Source organism: Lytechinus pictus, chromosome 3 (assembly GCF_037042905.1).
Source record: "Lytechinus pictus isolate F3 Inbred chromosome 3, Lp3.0, whole genome shotgun sequence".
Classification (NCBI taxonomy): domain Eukaryota; kingdom Metazoa; phylum Echinodermata; class Echinoidea; order Temnopleuroida; family Toxopneustidae; genus Lytechinus; species Lytechinus pictus.
In genome coordinates, this window is record NC_087247.1 from 45,023,005 (window position 1) to 45,035,726 (window position 12,722).

The 12,722-nt window shown below is 36.6% G+C and overlaps 1 protein-coding gene across 4 annotated transcripts in view; it reads right to left on the reverse strand.

Moving 5' to 3' along the window:
* LOC129257163 (MFS-type transporter SLC18B1-like) overlaps positions 1–5,808 on the reverse strand; it is a 31,044-nt gene extending 25,236 nt beyond the window's left edge. For 3 of the 4 annotated variants that reach the window (XM_064097142.1, XM_064097146.1, XM_064097147.1), the window contains exon 1: positions 5,545–5,808. The gene's annotated coding sequence lies outside the window, so the exon portion shown is untranslated. The remainder of the gene's footprint in view (positions 1–5,544) is intronic. The other variant, XM_064097144.1, reaches the window with a different exon arrangement.
* Between the last annotated feature and the right edge of the window lie 6,914 nt (positions 5,809–12,722).

Sequence of the window (12,722 nt, forward strand, 5' to 3'; positions counted from 1 at the left end):
TGGCATAACGTGTAACTACGGGGGGGGGGGGGGTGTCCCTACCACTACCGTCCACAAGCCAGCAATTATCTTTTTTTCTCTCTTTTCTTAACCAAAATACTTCCCCCCCCCCCCAGAAAAAAAGGAACCAGGGTTGAAGAGAAAGAGAATTATGATAGAGGAACACAAAATACTTCTCAGCTTTTACTGTTTTATTCGACTTATAATCAAATATTAAATGGGGCTTAGAACAGTTTTTTTAAAGTCAATTAATAAAAATATTCCTCCTCGGGATTTGAGCTTTCATGAAATATCAATCTTTTTCATGATTACCGAAAATACTTAAAATGTCCAAATTTTTTATCGGTGTATAAAGCTTTAGCTGATGCGTTGCGCCCGCCTTATTTTAATGTTGAGATACAACTTTATGCTTTTAATGAATTCCTAAAAACACTAATTCTCAGATCATTTGTCGCAATCGAATGATTCGATTAGTAAGCTAATGAATGATTATTATGTTTCATGAATTGTTTAAAATGTGTCTCTCTATCAGTTTTGAATATTTAAAAAAATGTCAGCTCGTGCTTTTTGCTCGCAATATTTTGATTAGTAAGAAGTTCTTGTATATGCAAGTTTGATAGATAGATAGATAAATAACTAGAGAGAGAGGGGGGGGTCCCTCAGCTAACTTGTCCTCGCTTATTCCAATTTTTTTTTATTTATGCTCGTGTTGTGAGTGTTTCAAAGTATTTTTTTTTTTTCACCCTTTTTATTGTCTCGGAGCTTCCCTCTATTTCTTTTAACTATGATGTAGCCCTTTTTACTTGTTTCAATTCTTTTATGTTCTCATTTCATTGAAAACATAATTATTAAACTGACGTAGAAGACTTTACAACAAAATTTTGATATTGTTTTTTCTTGTTTGTTTGGCTTACTTTTTCTTCTCCTCAGTCCTTCTTTTTCTTCTTAGTTTCCCTTTCCTTATTTTCTCTTTTATTTCATTTCATGAGGAATCCGCCAACTTATATACAACAACAAACATATTTAGAGGCGGATATCCAGTGAGGGGGCGTGGTGATGTGCCCCTCTAAAAAAGGAGGAAAATAGGAAGGAAAAAAAGAAGGGAAGGGGGAAAAATAAGAAAAAAAGAAAGACGATGATGGCAATGATGATGATGATGAAAATTATCTTGGTGAAGATCGATGATAGTGGTGGTGATGGTGGCGGTAATGATGATGATGAAAAGGAATCAACCTCTGCTCATTTCTTTTTGCACGGGCACATAAAATCTCGACCTATACCCATCACTTTTCTCACTATTTTCTCCTCCCTTTTATTTTCCATTAATTTTTCTTTCGTTCACTTTTTTTCTGTCCTCTTTTCCCTTCTATTTTTTCTTTCTCGTCTCACCGCTTTTCTTCATCCCCCAGCCCCCGTGCAGATTCGCAAACAATATCAAGAGTATGTCTACTTGGCAAGGGCGGAAATCTCTCCCCAAAGGTAGGGGGACCAGGGGCTGGAAAATTTGACAAGCAAAAACAAACAAACAAATAAAAAAAGAAGGGTTATCACCCCCAAAAGAAGGTCATCTTGACCAAAAGAAATTTGACAAGCAAACAAGCAAAAAAAAAAAAAAGGGGGGGGCACCCCAAAAGTAAGATCGTCTCTTCCAAAATACATGTTTTATTTCGATTTTGAATGAAAAGACCAAAAATAGTAGGGGGACATTTCATAATGTGCCCCCCTACTATTTTGGGTGAGGGGGACATGTCTCCCTGGGATTTGCGCCCATGTGGGTGGGGGTGTTGCGTCTCCCTATCGGAATCATTATGGAAGAGTGTAAATACTCGCTGTGATTTCGATCTCATACCTGTCTACCGCGACAGGGCTAGTCGCAGAATTGTAGCCAGAAGCGTGGGAAATTGCCAGAAAATTCAAGAAAAGAACCGGTGAGTACCGATTTAACAGTACTAATTTATTTAGTAACATCTATTGAATTATAAGAATATTTATTTTTTAGTAAAACAAAGCTTAGTTCTAAGCTAGGGCGGCCCAAATGCGCGTGAGTGGAGTCCCAGTTTCTTAACACGGGTAAGTATTGCGGTGTCGCCTAGAGTGGGAAAATACAAAGGTATATTTTGCGTCGTCTCTGCATGCAAAGTCAATACGCGCATTGAGACCGAGGAAAATACAAACAATATACCTATCCCTTCCTGATAATAATAAAATACAGGGAAATACGGTTTTGTAAATGACCAGCTCAGATGTCTGATACGGGTGATAATAGTTAAGATAACCAACCGATCACCTGACCAGTACGCGTATCACTTCGGAGTTGATCACTCGTCGCAGCCACTCTGGGGCTACACCGCTATTCCAACGCGTGTTGGAAAAGTCGACGCCAGACGGGTACGTTTTGGCCTTGAATTTCCAGCAAATTCATATAAATTACGGCCTAAATTTAGGTCTAACTTATTCATTATATACTAATTTCTTAATTATAATGTAAAATGGGTACTCACGGGTTCTTTTCTTTCCAAATTTTGTGTTTTCATCGCCTCTTCTGGCCAACTCTTGCGATGGCTGTTGTCGCCATAGGATCCTGTACATGCAAATCCAGGGCGAGTTGTCACATGACGCTCGCGAGTCTCTAGGGGTAATGGACTTTAATCAAGGCGTTCTTTTTGCTATAATTTTATAATGACGCTTAAATATCGAAATCAATGTAGACGAGTCTGTGCAGGGGCATAACAGGGGTATATAAGAGGGGGCATAGCACATGTTGCATGTGGAAGATAATAGTTACGTAATGTAAGTCCCGAGCACTAGCGTACCAGTCTGCCCCCCCCCCCCCCCCCCCGATGAGTCACAAACCCATGCAAATTACGTATCTCTGCTCCCCCTGACGAGCTTGAAGACCTTTTTTTTTTTTTTTTTTTTTTTGCTTGTCAAATTTTTTGGCGGCCGATTTTGCCCCCCTGTGGAAAATCCTAGGTACGCCACTGCCCGCACTACATGCATGTTGGTAGCACTGGGACCTCTGGATATTAACTAATCCAATTTAATTACAGATGGCAGATTTTTTTATTATCTGAGTAGATCCCCCCCCCCCCGGATTATTTGTTCTCACATGACTTTCCTTCCATTTTACATTTCCTTTCGTTCTTTCTTTCTTTCTTCCTTCCTTTGCTCTTATCATGTTTTTTTTCAGGTGAAATCCACTCGGGGGATGGCCAGCCATGCCCCCATCTGTTTACGCCTCTGAGATGTAGGCTATACTCATGATCTTAATCTTCGATTTTCCAAAGTAGGGGGGGGTGCATTTTCTCAAGTAAAATTTGACAACCCCCCAAAAAAAGGTTATCACAGAAAAATGGTCATTTTGTCTCGCGTAAGATTTGACAAGTAAAACAAAAAAGATGGTTACTAAAAATAAAAGACTGTCATTTTGTCTCTCGTAAAATTTGACAAATAAAAAAAAAGTTGTCACTAAAAAAAGAAGGTCATCTTGCCGCGCGTTATATTTGGCAAGCCCCCACCCCCCCTAAAAAAGTTTGTCATTAAATATAGAAAGTCATGTTGTTCAAAGTAAAATAAATTTGAGAAGCAAAAAAGAAAAGGACAAAAAAGAGCAAAGAATATGAACAAAATATCCCCATTACAAATATTGCCGTGATTCTCATAAGGAGGGGGGGGGGACATAACTTTGTACGAACGACATATTTTTTTTTACATCCAAAATATTGACTATGAATCTCAAAAGGTGGAACGGGCCAGAAATGCTCAACCACCCCCCCCCCCCCCCCCCCGATCTGCCACTGATTCCAATCGATAATGACTTTTCCCTGCAATACTGATGCTTGAAATCAAGATACTGAAGATTTATATATTGTAATATAAATTATGAACGTCTGACAAAAAGATAACCAACCGATCACCTGACCGATCAGCTGACCAGTACGTGAATCACATCGGAGTTGATCAGTCCCCACAGCGTTTGGAACGCTCACCAAGAATTCAAGTAAAAAGACTGAAAATGTAAGTTTAACCTCAATCCATTAACTTTTAACCATTGTAATAGATTATTTAAGATGTTAAGAACTAATTTATACCAAAATTGTTACCATCCAATTTGTATTAAGGCGTACATTTGCCAAAGTCCTTGTGTGCAAATAGAAACGGCAATGTCTAACCGGTTTTATCACTTATGTCGCCTATGAGGTCCATACATGCACTCTAGGCGACACCCCAATACTTACCCGTGCTAATAAACTGGGACTCCACTCACGCGCGTTTGGGCCTCCCTAGCTTAGAACTAAGCACTAATATCACCTTAAAAACTAAATCTACAAGGTATGTATAATCTATTTACAACTTTAATAATGTTTAATCGGTACTCACCGGTTCTTTTGTTGCATTTTCAGACCATTTCTCACAATTCTTCGTAAATATTTGCGGCAAATTTTGTCGACATAGACAGCTTAGCATCCATCTTTATTGATAAATGGAGCGCCCTTTACGATAGTTGTTAATGCCGCGGAGAAATCGTTAGGCATTTTGGCCTGTGTTCAAGGCGTTCTTTCTGTTTTATTTTTTATATTGAAGATTGTGCATTTGTTGAATAGCGCTGTCTACGTCAGGTATGAGATCGAGTGTATAAATACACTCTTCCAAAATAATTATGATTCCGACCTGGCGCTGTTTAACTTCAATCTCTTTCACCTAAATTAGCGATGAATGCTAGCATTATAAAATATATATTATTAACGTCTGACGAAAAGAATAACCAACCGATCAGCTGACGAGAACGCGAATCACGTGATCTTCATATCAGCTTCGATCGCGAGTCAGAAGAGAAGAGCAGCTGCCCAGAAAATCAGGAAAAAGCCGTGAAAATGTAAGTTCCCCTTCATTTCTTTCATTTTTTGTTGTTGCTAACGATGCATTTACACTATAAAATTATAATTTAAATAAGAGAAAGGAATATAGCTTGTACTTGTGATATAATAATATAAATATCCTGTTCTCAGAGATTTCTAACCAAAAATACTACTGATGTCGCCTATGAGGTCCATACATGTAATGTTGGACCTCATTGGTACTAGGAGTGCATACATGTAATGTTGGACCTCATTGGTACTAGGAGTGGTCGCAGCTGTGTGGAACGCTCACCGAAAAATCAACAAAAAGGGCCTGATATGTAAGTTTAACATTAATCCATTTTAATTTCAAATATTATTAATAACTTATTATGTTTTGCCGACCGTATGAAAAGGTATATCACATGCATCCAACTTGTAATTTGTACTAATTCAGTAATTGTATTAACTTAATTAAGCCTTAATTTTTAATTAAGGTGTACATTTACCAAAGTCCTGGGTTGGAGATCAAAATAGCATTGTCCAACCCATGTTTTGGGTAATGTCGCCTATGAGGTCCATACATGTTAATGTTTGGACCTCACATTGGTACTAGGAGTGAACATAATTAACAGAGACCGAAGCTTTTTTTGGTCTGTTACAAGTGTTAGTGTTACTGAATGTAGAAAACAGTACACAAACTTACATATGTGGGACACATTCAGGAATGACTCTTAGATGAGTTAGAAAGCTGGCGAAATCCAGGTCAAATCACTGTTTGCAGATGCATAATAGACTTCAGGGAGAAGAAGAATAACTGTTCTACGGAAATATGTAACTTTTCACCGCTGCCATCATGTTTCAAGTTATATTGAGTCAGACATAAACAGAATTACACAGCTAAGCCTTACTAGTAAGGTGTATAGATAGTCGAGCTCGTAAGATCCATTAGTATATCGTATCTCTGTGTGATCACGCAAGGCCCTATATAAACAAAGCGCGCTCAATAGTCTGGTCTGTTAGCGGATTTATGTGGACACGGTGGACAAAAGCATGATTTTTTCTCCAGACCTTTGTTTATGTATAAGAATTAAAAATGGGGTATGCTCCAAAAAATCTGGCTGCAGGAACAGAGAAAAAATGGGTGAAAATGTCAGAATTTATGAGTTTAGATTGGTCTGATATATAGACTAGCGCCAGTGCAAAACTCAATAGCAGTGCATCATTTTGCATTGGTTTAGTTCTTGAATTCAGACCCCTTTTGAACAGATGTTCTGTTTGTCATCACATCTCAATGCACCAAATATCTGAATGCAGATGCTAAACAAGCCGAAGGGTGGCGGTGGAGGGGGTTGAATGTTGGTGTGTATCTACATATTTTGGTCTTGGGGTAAAGATGTGCAAAACACATTTTTTGTATGTGTTGGAATTGGTGTTGCCATGGTAACAGTGTATTATGGCAAAAATAAGGTAAAAATCTTGCAGTTAGAACTACTTCCTCTGTTTTCATCCGATTCTCATGAAATTTGGCACACACATTGGTCTTGAGGTGAAGATGTCTTAGACATATTTGTGTGTGTCTTTCAGAAATCTCGTTGCCATGGTAACAACATATTATATGGTGAAAATTGGAAAAAAACTTACAATTCAAACTGCTTCATCAGTTTTCAATCAATTCACATGAAATTCGGCACACACATTGGTATTAAAATAAAGATGTACAAGGCACTTTTTGTGTGTGTTTCAGAAATTGTGTTGCCATGGTAACAACGTATTATATGGCAAGATTTTGGACGGTAAAAACCTTGTAATTTGAACTACTTCATCAGTTTTGAACCAATTCTCATGAAATTTGGCTCACACATTTGCCTTGGGGTAAACTGTGCAATAACCATTTTTTTGTGCATTTGTCAGAGAGTGCATTGCCATGGTAACCACATATGATAGCCAGAAATGCAGGAAAACTCATTGTGGATCAAACTACTTCCCCTGATTTTAGTCAGTGCTCATAAAAGTTGGAAGAAATATTCATCTTGGGGTAAAGATTCATATTAAATTATAAACGTCTTCTCTGCATTAAAATGTTCACGCCAGAGTGTGGGGGTATGAATCACCTTCAGTAGGATTGGTCCTTCAAATCTGACATCAAAATAAAGAAGGTTAAAGGCGGTGGCCATTAGGAACATAAAAATGATAAACACTCTTAAAATAAGCATCCCCTCAATGGCATAGGCTGGGGGTACACTGGGTGAATATGAAACCTTCCGCTGAGGCAGAGGAGTTCCAACACTGGCAAGCAAAAGGAAAATGTGTACCCCTTCTACTTTCAACAGCTGATTTTCCAAACCTTAGTTCCGCCTCCCCAAGATGTGCACCCCTCCCCATACCACTTTTAGTTCTACCTCCCCATGCTCAAACCAGTCTACGCCTTTGCCCCTCAGGGGTCTTTGCATTATTAAAGCGAGACATTACTCCTTTTTTGGGGGGGGGTCTTTAGAAAATGACCTCGTAAAAGTAAAAGGATTTTGACAAGGAACTTAACCCCCCCAAAAAAAAAAAAAAAAAAATAGGGGGCAGATATATTTTTTGAGCAGAAAAATGCCCCCCACCTTAAAAGGCAAGAAGAGTCCTTTGCACTTCAGACCATTCATTTGAAGTTTAATGCATTCTGATTTGATAAAAATTGTTTACGTACCCAATTAATCATTGTTTATTTATATTCTCCTATACTCAGTCTTTTATTCATATTCCGTTCCTACTCTTTCTTTTTAACTTTATCACATCACTCTTGATTTTGAGCTTCACCATACCATCATCTCCTTCTGTTTCCACTCTCCTTTTTTACTCTCTCTCCAAGTATATATTTTCTGACATATTTTAAAATGTACCTTTAATCATGCAACTAATTATAGAAATATAAATATATACAAAAATCTCTGCACTTGTTTTAGAAATTCACTTGCAAATCCATGACTCAATAACAAACCATATCAAAAATATACATATGTGCGCAATAGATTTTAGCCTTCTATTTTCTTTCATTTCATTTTTTAAGTATATTTCTGTGACAGCCCCTGCTTTATACATCCTACATGTACATCTCCCGTTGTCAAAAATGAATATTATGTTTCAGTAGCAAAATTGTCGGATGCAAACTCTGACTGTCATAAAAAAATGCCAATAATTTCCCATTGGAGTAAAGACAAACTTATTCACTGTTCATTGAGCAAAGATTTAATGATGACTTTTATTTCTCTACATATAATCATATTCTAGTCATATCCCTTTCAGATGGTGGTAACTGCAGGAATGGGAAAACTCAGTGATAAAATAAATTTTTAAAAAGGGTTTTCGGAAAATAACTAAAATCCATTTTTTCAAGCAACAGTTATTCCATTCTGAATGCTGCAACCTTGTTAATATGAATTTGATGCACCTTTACCAATATATAATATAATTTCTTCAATTCTTTAAACTAGACATTAAATATTGCTAATAGTATTATTCAGGACAGAGTGTAGCCAAAATAGAGTTTAAAAGATTATGAAAAAAATGAATGACATGGTATTATATTTCGGTGTAGGTGTAAGCATTCAAAATGGAATAATTGTTGCTAGATAATAATGGATTAAAATAGCAAAGAAAAATGTACTTAGAGAAGGAGACAAAGAGGGGGAGAGAGGAAACAAAACGAGAAGGTATGGAAAGATCAAAAGTGCAAAAAGTGATGTAAGAAAGTCAGAGTAGGAACTGAAATGAACAAAAACTGAGTAGAAGCAAAATAAAACATTGATTAATAATTGGGCACCGGAAACGATCTTCTATCAAAGCAGAATGTTTTAGGCTTTAAATTAATACGCTGAAATGTAAAGGATTTTTCTCCCCCCTTTTTTTTTTTGGGGGGGGGGTTAAGTTCCTAGTCGTAATAATTTCCTTTTACTCTTTATGTGGCAATTTTCTAAAGCCCCCCCCCAAAAAAAAAAAAATTGAAGGGGTGCTTTTTTTAATAAGAGTGTTAAAGTTCCTAACGGTCATGGCCTTTAACCTTCTATATTTTTATGTTGTCAGTTTTTAATTACCTCCTCCGCCCCCCCCCCCCAAAAAAAGAACCTATATTATTTAAAGTGATTAATACCCTGCGCTATTACATGACATTAAAGGGGAATCCAACCCAAATAAACAATTGTTTTTAGAGGAAAAATCAGACAGGTTTATAGGTCAAAGTTTGAACAATATCGGACAAACCATTAGAAAGTTGTGAATATATATAAAAGTTGTAAACATTGGTAATCACTATACCCATGAAGACTTCAAATTGGCTACATATGTGATGTCATAGTGATGTAAGGCAAGGACTACTCTTCCATGTACTGGAATAATTAATTGGCTAAAATGTCTTTTTCAAAAGTTTTACAAATTATATCATTCTTTCATGAGGACATAAAACAATACACTACCAGGTTTATATTACGGCCCCAATGGAATAGGGATTTAGGAGAGAACCAAAAATCCTGATGATTAAGTACAAGGCCTATGGGAAAGTTGTCCTTGCGGCCTCGCCCCTTGTCATAATTTACTTACCCAGTTGCCAATTTGAAATCTACATACTAGTAGTCTTAGGGATCTTAATTTTAAAGCAAACATAAATTTTGCTTGTCCGATTTCTTGAAAAACTTTCACCATTCATATTTTTCTCCTTTTCCACACAATATTTTATGACCAAGGCTGGATTCCCCTTTAACACTGAATATGAATCTTTACCCCAAGATTAATATTTCTTCCAACTTTTATGAGCACTGACTAAAATCAGGGGAAGTAGTTTGATCCACAATGAGTTTTCCTGCATTTCTTGCTATCATATGTGGTTACCATCGCAATGCACTCTCTGACAAATGCACAAAAAATGGTTCTTGCACAGTCATCTTTACCCCAAGGCAAATGTGTGAGCCAAATTTCATGAGAATTGGTTCAAAACTGATGAAGTAGTTCAAATTACAAGGTTTTTACCAAAATCTTGCCATATAATATGTTGTTACCATGGCAACACAATTTCTGAAACACACACAAAAAGTGCCTTGTACATCTTTATTTTAATACCAATATGTGTGCCGAATTTCATGTGAATTGATTGAAAACTGATGAAGCAGTTTGAATTGTAAGTTTTTTCCCAATTTTCACCATATAATATGTTGTTACCATGGCAACGAGATTTCTGAAAGACACACACAAATATGTCTAAGACATCTTCACCTCAAGACCAATGTGTGTGCCAAATTTCATGAGAATCGGATGAAAACAGAGGAAGTAGTTCTAACTGCAAGATTTTTACCTTATTTTTGCCATAATACACTGTTACCATGGCAACACCAATTCCAACACATACAAAAAATGTGTTTTGCACATCTTTACCCCAAGACCAAAATATGTAGATACACACCAACATTCAACCCCCTCCACCGCCACCCTTCGGCTTGTTTAGCATCTGCATTCAGATATTTGGTGCATTGAGATGTGAGGACAAACAGAACATCTGTTCAAAAGGGGTCTGAATTCAAGAACTAAACCAATGCAAAATAATGCACTGCTATTGAGTTTTGCACTGGCGCTAGTCTATATATCAGACCAATCTAAACTCATAAATTCTGACATTTTCACCCATTTTTTCTCTGTTCCTGCAGCCAGATTTTTTGGAGCATACCCCATTTTTAATTCTTATACATAAACAAAGGTCTGGAGAAAAAATCATGCTTTTGTCCACCGTGTCCACAAGTAGGGTATTTTTTACGCTAACAGAAATACAACAGGGGCCGCGGACATTGGCGGCGGAAGCCTAAAAATTTAGGGGGGACCACCAAAAAATTTTGATAAGCAAAAAAAAAGGGTTATCAAGCAAAATTTGAGGGGGGACCAGCAAAAAAAAGAAAAGAAAAAAGTTATCAACTAAAAATCAAATTTAGGGGGGACAGGTCCCCCCCCATTTTTTTTTCCAAAAGAACCCTCTACAAAAACGTAAAAATTATTGTGATTTTTTGCATGGCCAGCCCCCCCCCCCCCCCCCACTTTGAAAACCGTTCCGCGGCCCCTGCTCAATAATATGCTACCTGAAAAGAGAGAGTCGGACTGTTAAAGCATAAGTCCACCCCAACAAAAATTTGATTCGAATAAAAAGAGAAAAATCCAACAAGAATAACACTGAATTTTTTTTATCAAAATCGGATGTAAAATAAGAAAGTTATGACATTTTAAATGTTCGCTCACATCCTGCAGTATGCAAATGAGGAGACTGATGACATCACTCACTCACTCACTATTTCTTTTGTATTTTATTATGTGAAATATGAAATATTCAAAATAATATTGTGTGAATTCAACAACGAATAATTCCTCCCTAAACATGTGCAATATTGGCATTGTTTAATACTATATGGTTCAATCAAGTTGGTCCTTATTGTCAAATCTGTAAAAAAAAATGATCGAAATATAATTCAAACAATAAAAAACACTGAATGAAATAGTGAGTGAGGGACAACATCGACTGTTTTCTTTGCGCATGTCACTAATTTGTGCATAACCACTGTTTTGTGAAAAATAAGCGAAACTTTAAAATTTCATAACTTTCTTATTTTACATCCGATTTTAATGAAATTTTCAGCATAATGCTTGTTTGAATTTTCTCTATTTATTCAAATCAACATTTTTCTGGGGTGGACTTGGCCTTTTATGGAAACGATGTACGAATAAAAATGGGATATTACTTTTTAATTTTACATCCGATTTTGATGAAATTTTCAGAATAATGCTTGTTTGAATTTTCTATATGTATTCAAATCAACATTTTTCTGGGGTGGACTTGACCTTTAAGTAGGAATTTATGGAAACGATGTACTAATCAAATAAGGGGAAGGCCGCGCGAGCTGGAAATGTTTGATATATTTGAAAACGGGATATTACAAGCAAATTTTGCAATCATGCTCTCCGTTTTCACCAATGAGAAGCAATGAGAGAGCGAAGCGCGATCGAGCTTAATTATGTTTACCCAAAAGGAACTTTTTTTAAAGGATTCTTTTAAATTCACGAAGAGCATAATTATGGTCCACTATGTGAGTGAGAAGCGATGTCCTATAACCAAATTAAACCCTATTCCATCAAATTATGAAAAAAAATATATTTCCTTTTTTTTCTTTTCTTAGTATGTTTATCTTTCTCTGTCCCTCTTTTTCTCTTTGAGTCCCCTGTTGTTTGTTTTTTTCCGATTGTGTATTGATCCGAATATTGTCTACCTTGATCACTTAGTATTTCCTTTATTGGCTTTCTTCAGTAGTTTATTGTCACGGTCCCTGCCCTCAGTCCGTGAAATATTGGGAAGTTTATAAAGTAGGGGCCTAATATGGAGTTGCTTATATTTTCAGCAGTCCCTATCCGACATGGATATCTTGCATTCCACAGTATAAGTCATAATAAATAAGTGAATCGGATAATTTGATGAAATACTACACAATATCCATAAATAGAATTAACCATTTCATGTTCATAAAATAGGCATATAAGCCTAAAAACTTGTGATGTGAACTTATATGTGCAGAATCCAAGTCGATTTTTCTTCACTTTCTTCATGATTCTAGATTGTAAAAAAGTGAAAGGAGCAGGGGCGGATCATCCATGATATTACGAAAGGGGGGGGGGCAAATTTTCCCGAGGAAAATTTTGACAAGCCCCCCCCCAAAAAAAACGGTTTTCAACCAAGATTTTTTTTCATTTCGTCCATGAAAAATAATTGACAAGCAAAAAAAAAAAGAAAATGTATTTCCTCGCGATCGTATAGGCCCATATAGATCTATTGTTCGCCATCTTCACCTAGGCTAGTAGTAGGCTAGCAATAATTAT